This window comes from Haemaphysalis longicornis, unplaced genomic scaffold, assembly GCF_048455015.1.
Source record: "Haemaphysalis longicornis isolate Haplotype H1 unplaced genomic scaffold, Haemaphysalis longicornis Haplotype H1 scaffold_12, whole genome shotgun sequence".
Classification (NCBI taxonomy): domain Eukaryota; kingdom Metazoa; phylum Arthropoda; class Arachnida; order Ixodida; family Ixodidae; genus Haemaphysalis; species Haemaphysalis longicornis.
In genome coordinates this window covers 30,072,091-30,095,266 of record NW_027526225.1, presented here as the reverse complement: position 1 = coordinate 30,095,266, position 23,176 = coordinate 30,072,091, and positions in this window count along the sequence as shown.

Genomic DNA, 23,176 nt, shown 5'->3' with positions numbered 1-23,176 from the left:
AAGACTTTCTCGCCTCCCTGGTCAACCACACTCCCATTCCCAAGTCCTTTTCTCGCTCTCAACAAGTCCGCCTAAGACAGCTAATGACACTTACCAACCTTTCCCTGCAAAACGACAACAGTTTTTCCATTCGTCACCTAATCAATGCATGTGTATCCCCTGTGAAATTCCGGACACAACTGAACACAATATTTGGACATGCCCTAGATTTCAAACTGAAAGACAGGTTCTCCTAGACACCCTTCCCGCTAACTTACGACCAAATTCCTTAAATTATCTCCTGCGTCCCTCCTACCCACCTAATTTAGCGAAGGCAGTGTGGGACACTCTCATGCATTTCATATCCCAAACCACTATTTCTATGCCCAAATGTGTGCACCTCATTATTATACTGCTGCTGCACAAATCTGTATCCGGAGGCGCGGGCTTTGTCAAGCTACTAGCGCGCAGCTTATTTCCGCAGTCCTCCCTTTCTTCCTCTCGAAGAACAAAATAAAGATTGATTGATTGATTGATTGATTGATTGATTGATTGATTGATTGATTGATTGATTGATTGATTGAAAGTGCACAGCTGGTCTTATCTGGACAGTGTCGACTAGGGCCACTTGAAGACGTTGACGGGAGTATGCAAAAAGAGGGCCACAGTTGGCCCAATAATGATAAGGAGATGACAGGTGGTTATCAAATGCGCCTTCAGCGTTTCACTGTTTGTCTCCCAAGCATTGCAGGAAAGCTCCCAAGCGGGGAGAGCTCGTACGAAATTTTCAAATGGTTATATTCGAACAAAATGGAAAGTTGGGCAGGTTGGTACAAATTCATGATGAAATGTAACAGCACAATAAACGACAAGGAACACAGGAGCAGCGCCCGTCTTGTGAATTTTTTCCTGTGTCCCTCGTCGTTTATTGCGTTGTTACATTTCATCAGGTCTTATTCGGTTCGAGTTGAAGTGAAATCAATTGTTAATTGGTAGTTCTGAATTCATGCACATTCCTAAAGGTCAGAGATAGGCGCAAAATGAACAATATTTTGAATGCGCTGCTCTCACAACATATCATACACTTAAACTCGTCAGGCAGGTGCCACGTCCAAGTGCTGGTCCATGCTCAATGTAAGATGTGCTGCTATAGGCTTGCGCCTCAGACCTTAGCATGAGCCTGCAGCCATGCTGTGAGCTCAAGCTCATTAACCCCGAGGAAAACGTGGCTTTTCTGAGGCGCCCTTCCTCCCACCCCTCTCCGCTGCGCTAGCGCAAACATAAGAGAGACATCTCCATATGTGACTAACCTTGCATTTAAAGGAGTACTGACACGAAAATTTCATGTTCCACTTTTATTGCTTTTATATATGCTTAATGGTGTGGCGAACCCGAAACAGCACTTTAAATACTTCAGCGCGCGATAATTAATTACATTGAACGGCCTCAAAATTGTTTGTTTCAAATTCCTGCGCTTTCATCCCGAAAGGCGCATATGACCTCACCGCTTTGTGCGGATGTCAAAACACTAGGGAGGCCGGTGGGGGTGCTGTTTCGACCGCGCCGCCGCTGGAGCTGATCGGCTGAGCTGCCTGAAGGTGCTAGGCTTGCCATTGCGGCGAAGACTCGGTGACCGCTTTCAATAACAGTCCTGATTGCAACTTCTATAGCGATTCCGAATATGGGGAGGAGATTTTAGAGTGGCGCCCCTAGCGGCGCCAACGAGAAACTGAATAGAGGGGAAACAAAGCAGACGACACAGACTTTTTCACATGGCCGAAGTCGTACCGTATATTTCAGGAGAACGATATTTAGCCATTTATCCAATTCTAGGGAGCACTTTTGAGTATATGTTGATCTGAAAGAATTACTCAAACTGTACACATTTTCCGAAAAGATTTTGCTCGCTGTTTAACACCGTTTTGTCCGAACTAAAACCCCACTTACCTAACATTCAGCCGACCCTCTACGAGAGCTGCCGCACTCAGTCATTCTTACCATGGCTATGAGAATCCGTACAACTGTTGCGCGAGAAATGTTACTAAAAGAAGAAACAGAGGAGCGAAGTTTCCAACGTTGTTTAGTTCTCGGCGTTCGAATGAAATTGCAGTTTGAAAAGAAACATCATTCGCGTCGGTGTACTCGTCCCCCGACAGGTGCAAAAATTTGTCTTCCCCACTGAACACAGTCCCCACACAGTAGACGCTGAAGGCGGCAGAGTTATAATACCTTCACAGGCTTTCACACACTATACACGTGCAAATACGCGACACTGACCTGGTTATATTCGCATGAAAAGCTCCGCTAAGTTCTCTAATCGCGCGCGGATGTAAGAGCCACCGAACTGCCCTAACGGCTGCCCGCGCTTTCTTCGCATGCTGTCGTTCAGGAGAGGGGAACAAAAAGAGCAGTGACCTCCCGCATTTTTGTGTGTTTGTACTGATTACGACCACCCAATAAGCGCAGAGTACTGGGGAAAGAATAGAGGGAGGGGGGTGGAGGCGGCGGCTAGATTCCCCCTCCGTATCGTCTGCCTCAACGTCAACTTGTCTTTCTTTGTAGGCATTTACAGACAGCCACGGGTCGCGTGATTGTTTAGACCAATGAGTGTTGGTGTCGCGGCCGCAGATTCTGCGTCAAACGTACTGGTTTTCTCGACGCGCTAAGCAGTGTGCTAAGGCTGGGCGGGAAATGGGTGCTTATCGCACGTTGAGTTAGCTCGTCTGTGTCGGTGTTCAGTCACTGCAGTGTGTCCCATGTAGTTGTGAAACTGTGTACATCTCGTGGTTTGCCTTGAATTACCTGTGCTTGTTCCATCACTGTCTGCGTGTCAGCTCACCCGTCTTATATGCGCTGCCGGCTCTCCGTGCGACGACGTCTAATGACCATTGGATACCGACTCTCACAACGTGGTACGTGTAGCGCTGCCTATTTTGTGCGGATTACGGGTCGTCCGCGCAAGGAGCGTGTTTTTGCGTTGCTACCTGCAAGTACCGCGGTCCTGACTGTTGCGCAACAGGTGCAAAATTGAAAAGAAATCGTTCTGTGTGATTGTGCTGTGCTCGTTTTTTTTATTTTTTTTTGTTCGTTCGCGGAGCCGTATCCTGGCATTTCTTCATCAGCGCTTTCACCTTGGAAACATCAGCTTGTTTTAACGGTGGCCTGCGGCGTGAGCGTTGCAGGTGACCGGCGCTGATGTTACATGTACGCGTGTTTAATAAAATGAACGCGTTGTTAGACCACTCTCGCGGGGCTTGGTTTGAAGTGAAGGTTGCCAGCAAAAAAAAAAAAAATAATATTACAGTCAAACCTCGATATATCGAACACGGGTATATCGAATTATTGCGTGTATCGAACACTTTCGATATCACGCGGAAAATCACGTGCATTTTTAATTTTTTATTTCGAACTGAGACGGCCATGAAATGGGTATATCGAACTCCGCCACCCCAGACTGCCCAGACCGCTCGCGCTCTGTTGACAGGCGACGAGCTATCCCGCAGTACCCTCGACGATAGTGGTGGCGTGATGGGCGTTCCCGACTGCTGCGCATCGGTTGCACCGAAACAGAATTGGACCGTGCAAAAGAAGAATGCGAGCTTGAAGAAACCAGGGGACAGCTGGAGCGCTTTGTTGGTGCTGAGCCACGAAGCATGTGCATTGATGACTTTGTTGGCGGTGACGACAGCACCGGAATGACGGCGGAGTTGAAGGATGTGGAGATCCTAGCGGAGGTTACTACTGAGCGCACAAACGAAGACGCAGCCGAGGTTGTACCCGCAAGCGCTGCTAGTGCCCCGCTCCCGACTTCGACCGAGGCTTCAGCGGTTTTGGCCCTACCGCACCGCTACTGCAGCGCAATAGAAGGCACCGGCCTGTCGCTAGTGGAACGTTTGGACTACCTTGAGGAAGTCGTGTATAACACGCCAGGCTACCCTGCTGTAGTACTTTAAGCCAAAAAAATAAATACTTTGAAGCACCAATTGAGTATTTACGGCAAAATTCGTTCATTTATTGATTTGTACCAGTTTATGACTCGTTTTTTACGTGATTTTATATATCGAATTATGGTTATATCGAACTATTTCGCGGGCACTGCGCTGTTCGATATATCGAGGTTTCACTGTATAGCAGCTTTTGGCGTGTTCAAGTTTCACTTCGGCGTAGCGTGGAGTGTGGGGTATCAATCGTCTTCGCAAGCGGGGCCTTATAAATTGCCGCACTGACTCGCGACTCAAGTCGTAGGTATGGAACTTACTACGAACACACAGGGTTCATCAAAAGTGACCTAGAGCCAAACTTCTTTTGTGCCCGGTAAGGCGGAGCGTTCAATGGGAATTATTGAAAAACTTGCAACTTTCGGCGGCTTGTCGTGTTCACCACGGGTAAATTGTCCAACGGAACAGCTGTTCTTTTAAAAAAGCCACTGTCTTCTCACTGTCGCGAATGATTGCAAAGCCTTTTGGGTCGGCTTTTCGTGTCTGTGGTGATTTCTGCGCTGTTATTTTCATTTCCGTCTGAGATGTGTCTGAAACACTCTGTGCTGAAGTTTACTACAGACCGAGTCCAACGTTCCTTCAAAATTTCAGCTTTGATATCGAGAGCTTGCGTTGGATTTCCGCCTGCGGAAAGCATTGCAGGCTAATGCCTGATGTGTAGTTCGTAGATTTCCACTGCCGCATTGCGCATAATGTTCCCGTACAATAAAGGAATCTTGTTTGAACGACCAGTGCCCTATAGAAACCCATGTATTTTTGTCGTTTGTTTCCCCTCTATAGACATTTGACCGTGGCGCCCTCTAACTTAAGCGGCGCCACCTATAGGACGATCTCCTGGCCATCGCTTCCTTTCCCGTGTGTGGAACTTTATTTTCGCCCACAGTGCCTTTCTGGGCAGCGGTTATGCCGGTAGCTCTGGCTACGTGCACCCGTTTGTGAATGCGCCGGCGCCCGCTCGCCGCTCGTGGGGCCGCGCACGTGAAGTGATGTCATGAGTTTTTGACAAGCGCTGTCCGCGTCACTTCTTTTGGCTATTATGGGCTGATGTCACGCTGATGTCCATTTGCTGAGTGCCGCTCCGCGCGCTGCTCCGGCGGCGGGATAAATGAGATCCAATTAAAGTATATTCTTCGCGTCGCAGGCCGCTCATATTTCAGCCAGGGCATTCTGTTGAGTAAAGGAAGCGAACTGTGCAATAATATTAACGCCGAAAATTGGTGTCAGTACTCCTTTAAGTGTGAGCCAACAATGTTTGATGGTCATAGCATTGTGAGCAAGCACAGCTTCTGCAGTTGTTAAGAGTAGCCTCATTTGACCATGGAAAGTCTTCGTAGGTGGTAAAACTAACTTAACATGTATGTAATATCGGTTAAGTAATGGGTCAGCCACACACAAAAGGTTCACGTGCACCCTCTAAACACATGTTCTCTGCTCCCTCTCTTTTTCCATTATTATGCAGGTGCCTATGGTTACTTCGTGAAACACCGGAACAGTGAAGCTACCACGGAGAAGCGGCTGAAAGCATTTAACGGCTATGTGGCGAACCGGCTGCGGGACATAAAATAAACGGGAAAATGCAGCAGCTTACAAGTATCTTTTTGCGTATACAACTGCGCAAGGATCTAAGCACATGCACAGCACAATATTAGCACCTGCATATTTACCGCTTGTATGACATGCACACATCGAACACATATTGCCGCTAACCCCGGGGAAATTTGTACGGTAAACTTAAACCACACGGCATGCAACGATCCGACTTGTATGATCCGACTTATACAATGAACTACTACGATGAGCTTCTATGATATCTCAATAATATCGTTGAAGCCTATGATATCATTCACCTTACGATCCCATAACCACGTATACAAGTTATCATTCATATATCGTTCGATATTTTTCACTAGGGTCCACCTTTCCATAGAGCTTTGGGAGATAGACTTGGCTGGGTCCGGCCTCGTAGGTAAACTCCGCTTGATCAAAATGCCTCTCTGAAGTTTTTTACTTGATATAATTACAGCTAATTATCTCTCTCTCGCTGTGTGTATCTCTCGGACAAGGCAGCATTACGGGTAATCACAGAATACTTGAGCCATTTGAGATGTGCCAAGAATATTGTCTTGTAAAAGTGAGTCTTCAGAACAACTGAAAACGTGATTGAGGAACGACAATCAGAACGCTTCGCCGTGCAAATAAATATAAATACATATAAAGTAGCGGTAAATAAGCCTGCTAAAAGTGCCCTCTTTGGCTTAGGTAAGAAAACCACGCAACAAGGGAAATGGTATCACTACGTTGCACACGGCATACATATGCAAACCTACAGCAATACTTTGCAAAATATCAATAAGAAAAAATTGGGTTATTGAACTTATACAAAGTTGCACATGCCGTAGACCGACTCACCGGTAGTAGACTTGAAACGCAGAAATACAAGCCAATGACGAATACACAAAGGTTGCTTTTTACCAGCTTAAGGCAGGGCCTCCGTTTTTAATCATTAGCGATTTCAATTGTTTCCTTGAGACACTAGTTAAATATAGGCCATTTCTGTGTAATTTATTTAATAAACACGGTACACGATACTGCAACCTTGAAACGCCGTTGTTTGTACGCGATAAAGGTTGTGACCATATGTTTCTAACGGTTTCTAATTGTCTAACAGTTACATTTCTACAAGATGCGCATGTGCAGACATGGCTTCTATATCGCCGTTTGTTTCATCAGCTCAACTTAACTCATTTGTAGGAAATAACTCGCTCAATATTTCATGTCAATGCACTAAGCTTTCGAACGCACTTATGAATTCTATAATCCTATTTAACCATTTACCAGCCCATTCTCCATCATTGGAATTACTGGAACATGGCACACAGAAGGGGATGGAAATCTCTGCTTTCCTTCCTACACCCCTAACTCCTGTCACAGACTACATTAACCAAGGGGTAGCAGCCATATACGTATTAGCAAACATTTATTGCAAACAGAGATTTGATCTCAAATTAAAAGCAGATGACTGTGAATCTGTTTGGCGGGAATTCGAAGGTAGTTTCCTTAATCGTGATATATTGGGTTGTATTTACTGCTCTCCGTCTTCACCATTCTGAATTTTGCGAAATTTTGCAGCATTCCTAATGCTACTTCACTTGCAAATATAAATGCCATTATCATGGGTGATCTTAACATTGATTTAATATATGATCCCTGTCCTAATACAGTCAAATATCTCAGCACACTGAACAGCAATTGGTATGGATGTTTATTGGTTATTCCAACTAGACCAACAAGCACTAGTAAAGGATCTATCATTGATCATGCTTTGCACAATCTTTTGACTCCACGACATGCTGGTGTCTTGGAAATCGATATCACTGACCCCTATCCTATTGTCCTGTGCTTCAATTATGTTGCAAAACGACATTTACCTTCATTTACTTCATGTATATTAAACAAAAGAAAAGTTGGAGATGCCGTAGCTAAAGCAGAGTGGTCTGAGTTTACCTGATAAATGACACACGGGAAGCTTTCACCCTTACTTCATCTTTACTACTAACACATGTTCAATCTTGAACCGATAAGCTAAAATGCAAAAAGGTAATAGCTTAGGAAGAAAATCCATGGCTGAGAGATTATTCACATAATCGCGCCAACGCGATAACCTATACAGAAAAACCAAAAACTCCCACCTCCCCTCGCGGGAACCCCTGTGTAGATGCGACGCATAGGCGGAGCGGCGAAGGAAACGCGTTTTATAGCGCGCATAACGTTGAGGGGACTGCGTAAGCTGGTCCCAGTCGATGACGAGGTTGGCGTACTTGTAAAGCGGCGTGGACTCTAGGTGTTTGAGCCAAGCGTGGATGTTGCTTCGCCGGAGAACGCCACACCGGTTATATGCGCAGCGCGCCCGAAGGAGAGGAAACCGCGGAAGAGAGAGTACTGCACATGCGCCGGCCCCAGCGCGTCTGCCGCGGCTATGACGCAACGTGCCGCGGCTATGACGCAACACAATCCAACACAATCCACTTTAATCCAATCCAATCCGAATCCAAGCCAAGCCAAGCCAATCCAATCCAATCCAATCCAATCCAATCCAATCCAATCAAATCCAATTCAATCCAATCAAATCAAATCCAATCCAATGCTCCTCGCGAGAGAGTGTTCGTTATCAGAGAGGAGAGGGGGTGAGCGGCGGAGAGCGCAGCTCGCGCGGCGAGGAGAATGGCAGAGGGGTGGACAACGCCGACAACAACGACGACGACGCCGGAGGGACAAGGCGAGTGAATCAGATGCTCTGCATCTAAAAGGCAATCGTACAACTCAAACTTGCTCGCTCGCTACAAAAAATTGTGCACCCTACTTAACTCGCCGTTACAAGGAGCTAAAAGAAAGTTTAAAGAGCAACATCAAACAAACTGGAAAAAGCACACAAAAAAAATAGGAAAATATTTGCAGATTTGTGTAGTCTGAGCGGAATGAAGTTTTTCACAGTGTTCCCGCAATAAAGGGCATAAAGCTACTAAAACCGTTTGTATTGATAGGTTTATTTAAATATGTTTTTATTATGCCAGCTGTCGAGTTTTGAGCCACGCGAAAACCAAATATCTCTTTGTAATAGCCGATATTGCACTGCTCCCGAGGTTTAGACTTGGTTATGAAAAGAGTATATGTGCCCCCGAAAAGGGGCCGCACCGAAGTTTCCTTTCCACCCCTACCAACTATCAACGTTCCAAAACATGACAACTATCCCCGTTTTTTGGTCCTCGAATCAATAGACAAATCCAAACCCGTCTCCTCCCAATCTGTATTCCTCGTCTCCAAGTTCCTTGAAGGAATCATTGGCAAATCTTTCGAAGCGAAAAACTACGAACAGGCGAAGTGTTGGTTGAAGTCAAGACGCAGCAGCAAGCCACAAATCTCCTGACCCAAACCCGCATGGCAGATCTGGACATCACTGTCACACCCCACCGCAGCCTCAACAGCTCGCAGGGGGTGATATCTCAACCAGATCTGCGAAGTGAAACAGAGGCCGACCTTCTGGAAGGCCTGAAGGATCAGGGCGTAACAGCTGTCAGGAGAATCACCATCCGTCGCGACAATGTAGAAATACCAACAAAGCACGTAGTCTTAACATTCAGCAGTTCAAAACTTCCTGAGCACATCAATGCTGGTTTCATTAGGTGTGGTGTACGTCCGTACATACCTAACCCGCGCCGCTGCTACAAGTGCCAGCGGTTCGGGCACGCTACGACTTCTTGCCGCGGCAAACAGACCTGCGCAAAATGCGCCGCACACGACCACCCCACTGAAAATTGTGACTCCACCACCTTCACCTGCGCAAACTGTCAGGGGCCGCACGCGGCATGGTCCCGCAGCTGTGAGAAGTTTCACCAGGAGAAGAAGATAATTCACGTAAAAGTAACCGAGAACATCTCCTTCCCCGAGGCGCGAAAGAGGTTCGCCTCTTTCCCCCTGGGGAGGTACGCCGACGCAGCTCGCCGGGGGGCGGAGCGGCGTCTTGTTTCGGCGGGGACCCAGTACCGCGAGTCGGACTTGGTCCCGCCCCCGCCCCCCTCTGGGTTGCCTCAGGCAGCCCAACCCGCCTCCGCACCGCTCGCTGAGCCAGCAGCGGCTGTGGTGGCAACCACGTCTCGTGGGGATGCTGCTGCACCCACTGTTTCCTCCTCTCCACCGGCCCGAAGCGCCTGCGAGGGCCCGGAGGAGATGGAGCTGGAGGAAACCGCAGCAGTTCCCACCTCCGCCGCACCGCCTGTGCCACCCGGGGCGCTCCTGACGCCCTCGGCGGTCGCGGCCAAAACGAAGGGCACCGCAAAGGGTGCCCAGTCCAAGTCTAGGGGGCCCAGTCCGCTAGGCACCCCCTTGCCCTCAGATGACGACCTAGACGTCGAGCCGTTCCGGCATGCACCACAGCGGAAGGAACGGGCTCCGGCGTCCAGGTCAGTAGACAAAATGAAAAAGCCCCTTCCAAGAGTACAAGCCCCGAAAGACGACACGTAAACACACACATACTCCAGTAGATCTAAACTTCAATAATGGGAAGAGAAAATATCATACAATGGAACTGCAGAGGCCTTCTTAAAAATCTTGATGATGTTTATGAGTTACTGCATTCCAATCAGCCAAGTGTCATGTGTGTACAAGAAGCACACTTAAATTCCAGACATACAAACTTTTTGAATAGTTACCAGGTATTTAGGAAGGACAGGGTTGGTGGTGGTACATCTTCCGGGGGTGTGGCCATCGTTGCCCGAAAGTCCTTGGCGTGTCATTCTATCCTGTTACAGACCGTCCTTGAGGCTGTTGCCATTCGTACCATAATTTTCAATAGGCTAATAACTCTATGCTCAGTTTACATCCCTCCTGATTTCCAGCTCTTGAGCTCGGATTTCGAGGGCCTTATGGATCAGCTACCCACACCTTTCATTCTTTTAGGCGACCTCAACGCACATAACTCTCTTTGGGGCTCTGCTCGCACAGATGCCCGAGGTCGCCTTATCGAAAAATATCTAACATCTTCGGGAGCATGTCTATTCAATACAAACAAGCCTACATACCATAATATAGGACACAATAGTTATTCACACCTCGATTTGGCGATTGGCTCTGCAGTACTCTTTCCATCTCTAGAATGGGACGTTGGCACTAACCCATATGGCAGTGACCACTTCCCAACCACATTAACATACTTAGGTAAAGGCCCGAGCAGTCCATCTTCCCATAACAGGTTCAATGAAGATAGAGCGAACTGGAGTACATTTACAGAAACATCTAAACTACACCACACATCCATTGAACACCTATACGTTGAAGAAGCTACCCAACTCCTCACGGCGCACATCCTCGACGCCGCTGAGAAGTCCATTCCCCACGCCTCTGGTGCTCCGCGCAATCAGAGGAGGCCGTGGTGGAATGAGGACTGTAGGCGGGCGCGAGAGGCCCAGAACAAGGCGTGGGGTATCCTTCGACGGTACCCCACGTCGGGCAACCTTATTTTGTTCAAACGGGCCAAGGCGTTAGGAAAACGTGTGCGCCGTGAGGCAAAACGAGAGAGTTGGCGCACCTTCCTTACATCTATTAACTCGTACACAGACACACACAAAGTCTGGACACGAATACGAAAACTAAAAGGACAACAGACACACAGCCTGCCGCTGGTTAGTACAACAGGGGACACACTGGAAGACCAGGCTAACACACTTGCACAACACTTTCAACACGTTTCCAGCTCTGCACACTACACAAACACTTTCCTGAGACATAAAACCACTTGTGAAAAGAAGTCCTTACATGATAATAACAGGTCAAAATCTGGTTACAACTCTGAATTTACTCTTTATGAGCTGAAGGCTGCCCTGAGCACATGTAAACCTTCAGCTCCAGGCGCAGATCAGATTACATACACAATGATACAACACCTACACCCAGATACTCTTGAAACACTCCTACACTTATACAACAACATATGGCTTTCGGGGCACATTCCGAAATCTTGGAGGGAGGCTATTGTAGTGGCGTTCTTGAAGGAGGGTAAGGACCCGTCTTCTCCCGCCAGTTACCGACCCATCGCCCTCACAAGCTGCCTGTGCAAGCTTCTCGAGAAGATGATTAACAGGAGACTCGTGTACTTCTTAGAATATAATGGTCTTCTCGAGAGCTGCCAGGCCGGCTTCAGGGTGGGGCGATCCACAAACGACAAACTCGTCGCCCTTGAGTCGTATATAAAGGATGCCTTTGTCCACAAACAGTTTTGTGCTACGGTCTTTTTTGATCTCGAGAAAGCCTACGATACCGCTTGGCGATACGGGATACTTTGCGACCTAAAAGCCTTCGGTGTCTCGGGAAATATGTTTAATACACTTCGTAGCTACCTGGCGGAGCGAACCTTTCGTGTGAGAGTTGGCACTGCCCTTTCAAATGTTTTCCTGCAGGAAAACGGTGTGCCTCAAGGCGGCGTTTTGAGCTGCACATTGTTCATTGTCAAGATGAACTCACTTCGAAAGGCGTTGCCACGAACCATTTCCTGTACAATATATGTAGATGATGTGCAAATTTCTTTTAAATCATGCAATATGTCAATCTGCGAACGCCAAGTCCAGCTTGGTGTCAACAAACTAGCAGGCTGGGCAGATCAGCATGGTTTTAAGCTGAACCCAGTCAAGAGCACTTGTGTTGTGTTTTCCAAAAGGCGTGGGTTCAGGCCAGATCCAGACATCAAACTGAATGGTGTCTCGATTCCGGTCAAAAAAGAACACAAGTTCCTCGGTATAATTCTTGATGAAAAACTTTCCTTTATTTCTCATATGAAACAACTAAAACAAAAATGTCTTAAAACAATGAATATCCTTAAGGTTCTCTCACACCAATCCTATGGTTCCGATAAAGAACTCCTGCTGCGCTTGTATACTGCTTTGGTTGGGTCTCGTTTGGACTATGGCAGTGTGGTATATGGGTCGGCGAGTAAAACAGCATTGCGAATGCTTGACCCAGTACTACACTTGGGGCTACGGCTTGCGTCGGGTGCTTTTCGCACTAGCCCTGTCGAGAGTCTATATGTTGAATGTAATAAGTGGAGCCTTGAGAACCAGCGAACGTACATGGACTTGCTTTATGCTTTTAAAATTTCATCTCAAAATAACCACCCTTTTTATCCTGTCCTTAACGATACATCCACATCTGTGCTGTTTGTAAATCGCCCGTCCATTACTCCGCCTTTTTCACTTCGAGCGAGAGAGCGAGCCTCGGATCTGAGTGCTTCGTTTTTAGACGTGTACAGGTCATCCTCTTTAAACATTTTACCGCCTTGGCAAGTTCGCCCTGTGTCCTGTGACCTTTCTTTTATAAAGCTTGACAAAAATCGGGTACCGCGAGCTGCAATACTTCAGCACTTTCTTTCTTTGCAGTTCAAATACCCACGTGCTGAATTCTACAGTGACGCTTCTAAAACCTCCACTATGGTGTCGTGCGCTGCTCATGGTCCAAATTTCAATGCAGCCAGAACCATGAGCGTGCACACAACAATTTTTTCAGCAGAGGCGTACGGAATTTTACTGATTGTACGACATATCCTTGAAAATCAAATTCCCAATTCTATCATCTACACAGATTCTTTGAGTGTTGTTCGCGCATTATCATCGCATAAACCCCCCAAAAACCACATAATTAATCTTGTATTCAACACTGTCATGTCGGTGTATGCGGAGAAGCATCGGCTGCTCCTCTGCTGGGTCCCAGGACACGCTGGGATCGCTGGGAACGAGTTGGCGGACGAGAGGGCCGATGCTGCTGCACTCAGGAACACTGTCGACATAACAAGCGTACCATATACAGACCTCAAGCCTCACATAAAACAGCACCTGCGCAGAACATGGCAAACACACTGGGACGAACAGACAGACAACAAACTACACGTAATAAAGCCACACTTGGGACGGTACACAACTGACTCACACAACAGACACACAGAAGTCGCCTTGGCAAGGCTACGGATAGGGCACACCCATGCGACGCACTCGTATCTGCTGACGGGATCTCCTAGACCCCAGTGCGGCAGGTGCGGAGAGGCCCTATCCGTAGTGCACATACTAATCACATGCAAGGCACTTCACACAACACGACACAAACACTTCAGAGAACTCTACAGACAACATCTCCCCCTACATCCATCGTTTTTCCTAGGTGATGACGCCATTGTTTCCGTGAAACGTGTGTTTGAGTATTTGTCCGACGTCAAGTTTTTAAACCTCATTTCCTATCACGCATCATGAAATCTGGCCCTATACACCAGCCATGCTCATTGTCGTGTTGTGATTTTACTTTTGTTTTTGCTGATTTTACTTAGTGTTTAAGGTTTCACCCCTATCATCGACTATTGTTTTGGCGCTCTTTGCCCCAGTTGGCCTTGCGCCATAAACATCCAACGATCATCATCATCATCAAAGAGTATATGTCATTGAAAGGAAGCGTGACCACACAAACTTTGTATTTAGTTCGCAATGTCCGATAATTCACTATATCAATGTTCGCTATGACGAGGTTTGACTGTATAAGACCATAAATAATCAATCAAATACTGGTCAGCATAAATTCTGATACAACTAGTTCTGATTCTGCATACTGCCGCGAACCATACATTGGGTTTGTTTATTTGTGTTTTGCTTTTACCGCCCGGCTGCGCCGGTCTGTGTTATCTCTGCGCCAAGGGAAGCGCGTGTTCCATTTTTTCTTTCTGTGCCGCATGTGTTATCTGTCGTGATAGGGAGAGCATTCCGATCTAACGTGAACAGCCCAGAATAATCTTCTTGGATCTACTATGTTCTCGATGTGAATCGACGTTTCGAGAACCACGCGCGCCGAAAGATAAAAAGCCTGCAGTGCGGACGCCGGAGCAATCGATTCGACGACACTCGCCTGTGCAAGTCACTTTGTTGACCGCTGCTTCGCCGCCTCTGTATTCTTTTGAGTTGTTAGGGGAGCACAAGTTCGCTCCAATAAACGTGTTTCTCATTCAAGACAACTGCATCGTTCTTGTCTTCGCGACAATATTATAAACATCTTGAAAGAAACACACACAGCGCACAAAGCAACAGGACGAAAGACGGAGGGATGTACAACACAACTCCGTCTTTTGTCCTGTTGTTTTGCTCGCTGTGTGTGTTTCTTTCAAGATGGTTTACCAACTCGCCCAACCTTCGGTGTTACTTCGTATTATAAACAATCAACTTCTACACTTTTCAAGTTAAATATCGGGGCTTACAAACACTAATGTAACAAGGTTTGCCCTCAACAATAATTTTATCTTACCGAAAGGTCGTACTAACTACGGCAAGCCGGCCATTTATATCTCTGGGATCGCATTGCGGGATACCTTCCCCCGGATATTAAAACATCACCTACACTGACTGAAATTAAAAACTAGCTAAAAAATTTACAATGTGTAATGGCTACCCACTTTTCGCATTCCCAATTTTTTTTTGTGTTGCTCTTCTGCACTTATTTATTTTATCATTTTATACTTTTCCATTTTACCTTTTCCATTTTAACTTTCCATTTTAACTTTTCCATGATGTTGCATACGTGTATCCGTGCTTTATTTGCCACTAACCATTACTACTGACGTTATTTCTCAGTCCCTCAGCTATGTTTATTAAACTTTTTTCGCTTTTACATTGTACAGGAGATCCCCTTACAATGATAGACTATGGGACCTCCTTATGTATATCTTATAAGTCGCGGCCACTGATACAGGGAACACGGCGCGCGTGGCCGCGCTTCTCGGACCACACGCGCCAGCCGCGCGAAGTATTGCGGCGAAACCTCAATCACAGCCAGAGGCGGAACCCGGCTGCGTTTCGTCTTCTGTGGCTTCTCCAACTTCGAGGTACGCGTGCTTTCTGAAGTCCAAAGCTTGCGCGCAATCTTGGTTTCGTTACTCGCAGCGATGTGGGCGGAGCCGTAGCAGACGACGCTCAGCAAACTCCGCCACTGGCTCTCGGTGCGCTTGCGCCTCAACACTTCCTGTTGCGCCCGTTGCGGCGCTCCGTGGTGCGCGGCCAGCAGCTCTGTGTCCCTGTATCAGTGGCCGTGCCTGTCCCTGTCCCTCTATCAGTGGCTTAAATGGTATGCATTTTTGTATTATTATAGTGAACTCACTCAATACAGTTTACTATTACAATAAAAATTGGGGTAACACAGTGGATTCCTAGAGAAGGCAAGCGTTCCTGGGGTCGGCAGAAAGTTAAATGAGAAGATGAGATCAAGACGTTTGAGGGGATGAATTGGTCGCAGTTAGCACAAAACGGGGGTAATTGGAGATTTATGGGAGAAGCCTTTGCCCTTCAGTTGGCGTAGGTAGGCAGGTGATGATGATGATGATTCGGAATAACAAGCTTATTCTGATTCTCTCCCTAAAGTCATAGGGTAGTGGTGTTGGCCTATTTAGGTGACATAGACCTATAAACGTTTGGTTGTTATATTGGAAAAGTAGTTTCCATTGAAGGATGCGGTTAGTTTCATATAAACGCTGAATGGGTACTACATTAGGGCCACAAAACATTTCGTAGGTATACGCACCATATGGTACGTTAGCAATATTTCGAATGGCTCTTTTCTGCAGTACACCTAACATGTGTATGTTGGTTTATGATGTTGTTCCCCGTATAAGGGAACAGTAACTGGCATTATGCAATACAGATTAAAAGCTTAATATTCGACGGTAACAGCGGTCGTAATATGCTCAATACACCACACGTTCTCGGTTAGCAGCTTATAATGGCGACGGTTTATTTAGTGGTTCCGTACCTGCTTCTTAAAAGCGTCTGGAGTGTCGTAGACAATGGTCAGGCCTTTTCGGAAGCTGTATCTGTATTCGCCCCCGTATTCCGACACACGGCTTGTCGGTTTCTCGTAACGCATCCAGCAAAGCTGTTGAAAAAAAAATAATTTGTTAAAATGAGCTAGCGGAAATGTATACAAGAGCGGCATTATTAACCTAAACATGTTGCCACAGCTCAAGAAATTTGCCTTAGAAAAATTTAAGCTGTAGAAAACACGACTAGAAGAGCCAAAGATGCTCGGCAATTTTTGAGGCATAACAGGAGGGATTTCTTAGGCTGGTGGAGAAATAGAAACCCGCGGTTTCTGTTTCTGCACCAGCCTAGGAAATCTTCTGTTCGCAAGCTAGAATACCATTAATGCATACATATTTGGGCCATGTTGGATTCCATTCATAATAAAAACCAGTGCACAAAGGGACAGGACGGGAACACGTAGAAATGATAGAACATACATTTACCAGCAACTGATTTTTGTTAACCATTGCTAAGGCATAACACGCCTACGCGGCCCAGTCTACACACCGTTCACACGTCACATTTTCTGCACACTTCGCCTCGAAACACGGAAGTGAAGAACTTTTGAAACGAATATACTCTCAAACGCAGACAAGCACATCACAGATAGAATCCTGCCCGCCATGTCTCCGTCCCTCATATCTCTAGCAGACAAGGCAGTCTCGTTTTCGGAATGTGTGAGTATGCTCATTCTTTGTTCAGCAAGGCAACAGACGCTTTCTGATGCATGTGGGATATGGGTTTCAAGTTTGTTGGCTGCAACAATATTGTTCCTAAATGTGTGTCAAAATGGAACGGCTCCCCCTTCGAGGAAAGAAAGACCCAGGACGGCACTTGCTGCAGTAGGAGGGTGGTGGCAAAGTGGCATTTGTTTCTTGTTTGGACGTTTATGCAACTCATTCTCTCCTGTCTGTTGATCTGGTCTCTTGAGTTAGTGTTGATTGTGTCTCAAGATCTGTTTTCCTTGTGTTTACGCAACGCCCATACCGGTTTATGGTTTATGAAAACATGATTGAACAGGTTACCCCGCTCTTACAAGAGAAGAATTTTAACAACGGGAGCAGCGAAAGCTTGGGCAGGTACTGCCGAACTGAAAAAAATCCGAGAACACTAACGCTGCTATGCCATATCTTTCTCAATGTTTTTATCCCGCGACAAAACAAAAGGGTGATTCTATGATACATTTCCGTTGGTGTGTAACCAAAATTGAATTCTGCTGTGACTACTGAAACAAGTATCATTTACTATATATTCTCCAGCCATCCTGCGCATACAGAAGCCATTTATATCAGGTTTGTATATGCACTTGTTACCTGGAAAGACACCATGTCTTTATGTTACATATTCTCTAAAAATGCGCCACAGCAGTGGAACAAGGCAATATGCGAAAAGAGCCACAGAAGGGTGGCGGCCCGCAAGATCCTAAAATAACGTATGTTTTCGCCTGTTCCCATTGAGGGGTACTTTGCTGCTTCCCCTGGGGAATTGTAGAGTTCTAAACGGCGCAGCTGGGACTACAAAACGGCCGCACCACATAGGCTATCCGGACCTTCAGACGAGTGCGTGCCCACGTCGGTTAGTGCCACATTAAGTCAATCATGGTGAAAGGTAAGTCAAGAGCGGCTACTACAGCTTGGCGCGCTTGAGAGTTGGAGGTCGAAGGTGTGTGGAGGACACAGCAGAAAGGCGATGACAATATTATTCTACGACCGCTCTGCAAGTACAGTGTCCATGCCGTTATAGGGCAGTGCAAGGATGCAGGTGCACGGTTGTTGGAATAAACATTCACGTTCACGCCAGGTGTGTGATGTTGAGGCTACGTTGCCCGTTGCTGTTCCATCACCTTTACATGGGGCACGTCCCGCATGCATCCTAGCCGAGGAGCTCGAAGATAAACTGTGTGCAATCATTACTTGGTAAAATACGACGCTTTGCTAATCTTACAGTCTTCGGACAACCATGAATCATCTGGAGAGTATTCCGTCATGATTAGTCGCGCGAGCGTGATACTTTTGCGCTTAGAGCTGGTGAAAACTTCCCGGTCTTTGCATGTAAGCGCTTCCAGTAGATGCAGAGCATCTGCATCACGAGTTCTTGTTGGGAACTACTAGTGCTCAATTGTACTGTTTAAAAATAAACAAAAATGGCAGAGTTCGCACTAGTGGTCACCGGCAGGAGAAACAGCGGAGCTGGCTGCCCCCCTGCCCTCCTTGGGTACCCGGCTGTTGCCCCTCACACGAACTTCCGAGCTTGCTACTGAAAGTTCGCATCGACTGGCTGTGCCGGATAGTTTTGTCGGCACCCTTTCATGTGACTATTCAAAGTTCCGGGGCAGTGGTAGCGGTGACTTCTGGGAAAACTTATCATGTTAAAATGACGGAGAGGGAATAACATAGCAGTGAGCATCTTGCTGAAATCGTACGGCAACGCCGGTTTCGCAATGTGGTTCTGCTACGTGCTGAACCGGGATTTAGTGGCGCAAATTGTTGCGCATTAGGCAGGCGATTCTCGTTGAACGACCAATTCGGATGACTTATAATTAAAGCAAAAGCTTTTTCCTATGCTGACTGATGGTGCCCTATAAAAATAATGCATGTTTTTGTAGACCGGTTAGCCTGACCAAAAAAGCACAGGGACCGTACGTGATATGGGGATCACATTGTGTCAAATCGGCTACCTAAATATTGTGAAAAATAACGGTCCTGATAAATAAAATCCACACGTTGGTCATGAAGAAAAAATCAATCAGTATATCTTTGTCTCATAAACCGCGTATCGCCATACATTTAACTTGTTCCTAGATGCGTTTACGTAGTGGAAAAGGTATGTTCGCATGTGTTCCTTCCTCGTTAGCGATTTCGGTATTTAACGGTATAACAATCAAATAAACGCACTTTTTGCGAAGGATTTTACGCATTTTTAGTGCAGTTGTGATGTAATTAAGATTTCGTGGTTCTCTCAACTTTTTTATGAAGAGATGGGAAAGCTTTTTTGTAGAACATTTTGTTTGCAAAGAAAAAATTACTCCCGAAAAAGTGCGTATTGAAAAAAGCGACTGCCGGATAGAGGCTTCCTCAGGTTGCTTCGGTACTTCTTGTTGAAGTTTCTCACCTGCGTTGGCAAAGGTTGCGGCTGGTTTCATGAAGCAGGCGTCGAAGTTAGAACAGTGTGGTGTGCGACAGTTCCCGAGCCGAGGGTTGGCCAGTGAAGGTGTTTGCAGGGGTGTGGGATTAAGTACTCTTGGTATCGCACATCTACGTTAAAGCACCTTGTCACACGACCATGCTTTTTATTATTTAAGCACTAAAGGGTTTTTCCTCATTATTATTTGGCAGGATAACTGCAGCAGCAAAAAATAATGTGCTTAGGTAATGCAGGGCCGCAAGGGGATTGCAATAGAGCTGAATTTTGCTGCCAGAATGCTATTTCCTTATAAAAATATCAATCCTAATTTTTTTCGGATATAACAATCTGGACTCACACTTAGCAAAGCAGTTCGCCCCTGTATTCTATAGGCACGTCATAGATCTTTCTTGAGGTGGCTGAGTGGGAACGTGGTTAAATGTTTGTACTACTGACCCAAGAAGCTCAGTGGCCATGAAAAGGCAATCACCAGCGTTAATTGCAAATATGATGACCACAATGCCGCCCTCCTCGTTAGAGTGGTGCTGAGTTTTTCCGGTTTCTTACATACAAACTGCGTCAAAGTGCGTCAAAATCTTCGCTAGAAGTGCGGCCAATCGATCGGGAGAGCTTCAAATACCCAAATCCCGAACTAAGAATATTTCTAGAGCACTAAGTAACTGCATTTACGAACGCTGTGAATGTGTACCGATACGTGGTTTATGACGCAAAGGTATACTATTGTACTCCTGCTTCATAATCGATGCGTATATTCTCTAATCTAGAACCGTACCTTTTTTACGATTTTTAATTTACAATGTCGACACAATGGCAGGGAGCGCTTAATTGTACTGTCGTTCTTCCGTGTGTCGTCTTAGTCCCCCTAGAATTTTTATCATAATGCTCTTACTTGCCCAAGAGCTTAATTTAATGAAAGGAATCCCGGTTTCACGTGAGCGCCCTGTGTCCAGAGTCCTTATCACAGTTTTTCCATCGACACACCCTTCTATGGGGAAATGCATTTGTTTTCTGACAGTATGACAACGGTTCCTCTAAAAAACTTTGCTTTAATAATATCAGTATGAAATAAAGCAGACGATCCATCGGCTACTATTCCACCACATCCTGGCGACATCTCTGTGCGGTCACAAAGCCTTGTTTGTAGAATTTCGGGGCGCCGACTCATTAAATCTACCTCCTGAAAAATGATACTGGCCGATTGTAGCGGTCCTCTCGTTCTGTTTGATTCTATCATTGCAGTGCTTGCGTGCAGTTAACAGCCGGATAAATATGATTATTCGCTGGCCTTATTTGCAACACACCGGTCGATTTTGGTTACTGTACCAGGGAAATTTGGACCTTTATGAATATTGTTGGCAATGTTTTGGATTAAACACGCCTGGCGCAACCTGAATAGAACTGAGTGAGTCACCAATGTCTAGTTATTGGAGAGTTCGGCAGAGTCGTATTTTGTGCTCATGCCCCTTTTGAAGTGCCTTCAAGTATTTATGTAGCGAATATTCGCCCTGTGTCTTCGTACCTCGGCGATGTTTCCGTACTGGCCATAGCCCTTCGGTAGCGTTGTGCACGGCTTGAAGGGATAGTAGTTCCATGGATTCTTTTGTGTGTAATTCACTGGTCGGTACCATCGTCCCGCCACGCTCACCGACACCGCCAGTGAAATGTCGTTGCCCTTGGCCTTTGCGGCCACTTCCTTCAAGGCGTTGTGAGCCGTGACCTGCGGGCGAGGACACCATCGTGTGAGCACTCAATGAAATCCCGCCTCTCAGGGCACCGCGTTTCACCTCGAGTAAGCTTTGTTGAGAAATGCTGGTACCGTCTTTGAGCATAACTATGAGGCGGCGGTCGCAGTCATAAAAACATGAAGCAACCGCCCAGCCTGCTCAGCTTACCAGACCCGTTCTTCACGCTGGCGTTGCCTTCTTGGATGATTAATTTCGTCCCCAACCCCGCTCAGAGTGGAGCACCATCAGGAAAAAAAGTGGCACTTTTCAGCCCGTACGGGCTGTCTTTTTGAAAAAGGGGGTTATTTACTGTCCTGCTGCACGCGGGTAAGAGGTACATGGCGTTTTGGTGAACGTTGAGGTTATTTTTCCATCAGCGTTTCCTTCAACTTTCTATCCTCCTTACTTCTTTGCGAAGAAAATGCCGATTTAACCATCCTGCATACCTAAACCACACTGCAGTTTTCTTCTGTGTCGCTACCAATATTCTTCAGCAGAACATTGCTTCCAGATCAAAATTCGGCTGACGGGCCTTGCTGATTATTCGCTATGGATACGACACACACACAGCAGCAGTGGCACCGCTAGTTTCCATCGAAGACAACTGAGCATCGCCCTTTTGCTGTTGCAGGACTGCATGTCATGCTTAAATGTAGCTAGGAGCCAGGGCGGCGAGGATTGACAGCCAGGACCACGTGGGTACATACGTCACACCCAGGATCGCTCATAAAAGCCAGCACCATCGCCGATGGCCTGACACACGCCCAGCAGCAGTAGCACCGCTTGGAGAGTGAACTAGAAGATAGAGTGGTTCAAACGCCCATAGGGCCCATGTATGAAAAGTGAGGCAAAAAAGAGTTCGGACCGTTTAGGGGCGCTGCGAGCGTTACCACTCTTGAGTTGCGCGGCTTTCGTTTTCACTCGAGTGAGGTGAAACTGCTTACATATGCTGACGACGTAGCTGTTTTCTGTGAAGACAAGGAAAGTATTAGCAAAGCGATAAGGATAACCAAGGAATTTTGTCATGTGACGAATAGTTCTGTTAACTGGTCGAAATGTACTGGTTTTTTTCATGGGGAGTGGGAATCGGCACCTTGTGTGTTTGAAAACGTGGTGTGGTCGCGCACGCCGGTGCGATATCTGGGGGTACCTTTGGACCAGTACGAACAAAACGACGAGTACTGGGAAGGGGAAACAGCAAGGTTGCGTGAAAAGACAACAAAGTGGGGTGGTCGCGCATTGTCGGTTTTTGCTCGTGCCACAGTCTGCAATCTTTTTCTTTTAGCCAAACTGTGGTACGTGTTACAAGTCCTTCACTGTTCTAGAGTTCATGTTCAGAGAATACATCGTGTGTTTGCTGTCTTCATATGGTCATCGGTGTGGGAGCGCTGTAGTAGAACTAATCTCTTTCGACGGGTGAGGGAAGGTGGTGTCGGCCTATGTCACATTTATGTCAGACAGCTTGTCAACCGGTTTTTGTTTTTGCGAGACTCGCAAGAACCCTTTCTACGAACTTTCATGCAAAGATCACTAGCCAGTTCATTGCCCATGTTTATTGTCTCCTCTGCGAATGAAAGATGTGGAACAATCAAAGGCTACATGAGAGAGGTAGTGGATTCGGTCAAGTTTCTTTCTGTGCGGTTTTCCCTCGAATACCTACCAACCGTATCGAGGAGGATGCTCACCAAGAATTTGAAAGAAATGCTATTTCCGGTACCCCTGTATCGATCGTTATACAGCTCTGTTCTTGGTCAGGATGTTTTATCTCGGGTAAAGAAAATGGCTGCCCCAGCGTCCGTGAAAACATTTTTCTTTAAGTTGCACACCAACACCCTCCCTGTTAAAACTTGGATGGAAGAAAAAGGGTTGTTTGTTCCCTGGCCAACAAATTGCACATTATGTGGAAAGCCAGAAACAGTTGAGCATGTTTTCACGGAGTGCTGGGACGCCATTTTTTTCTGGG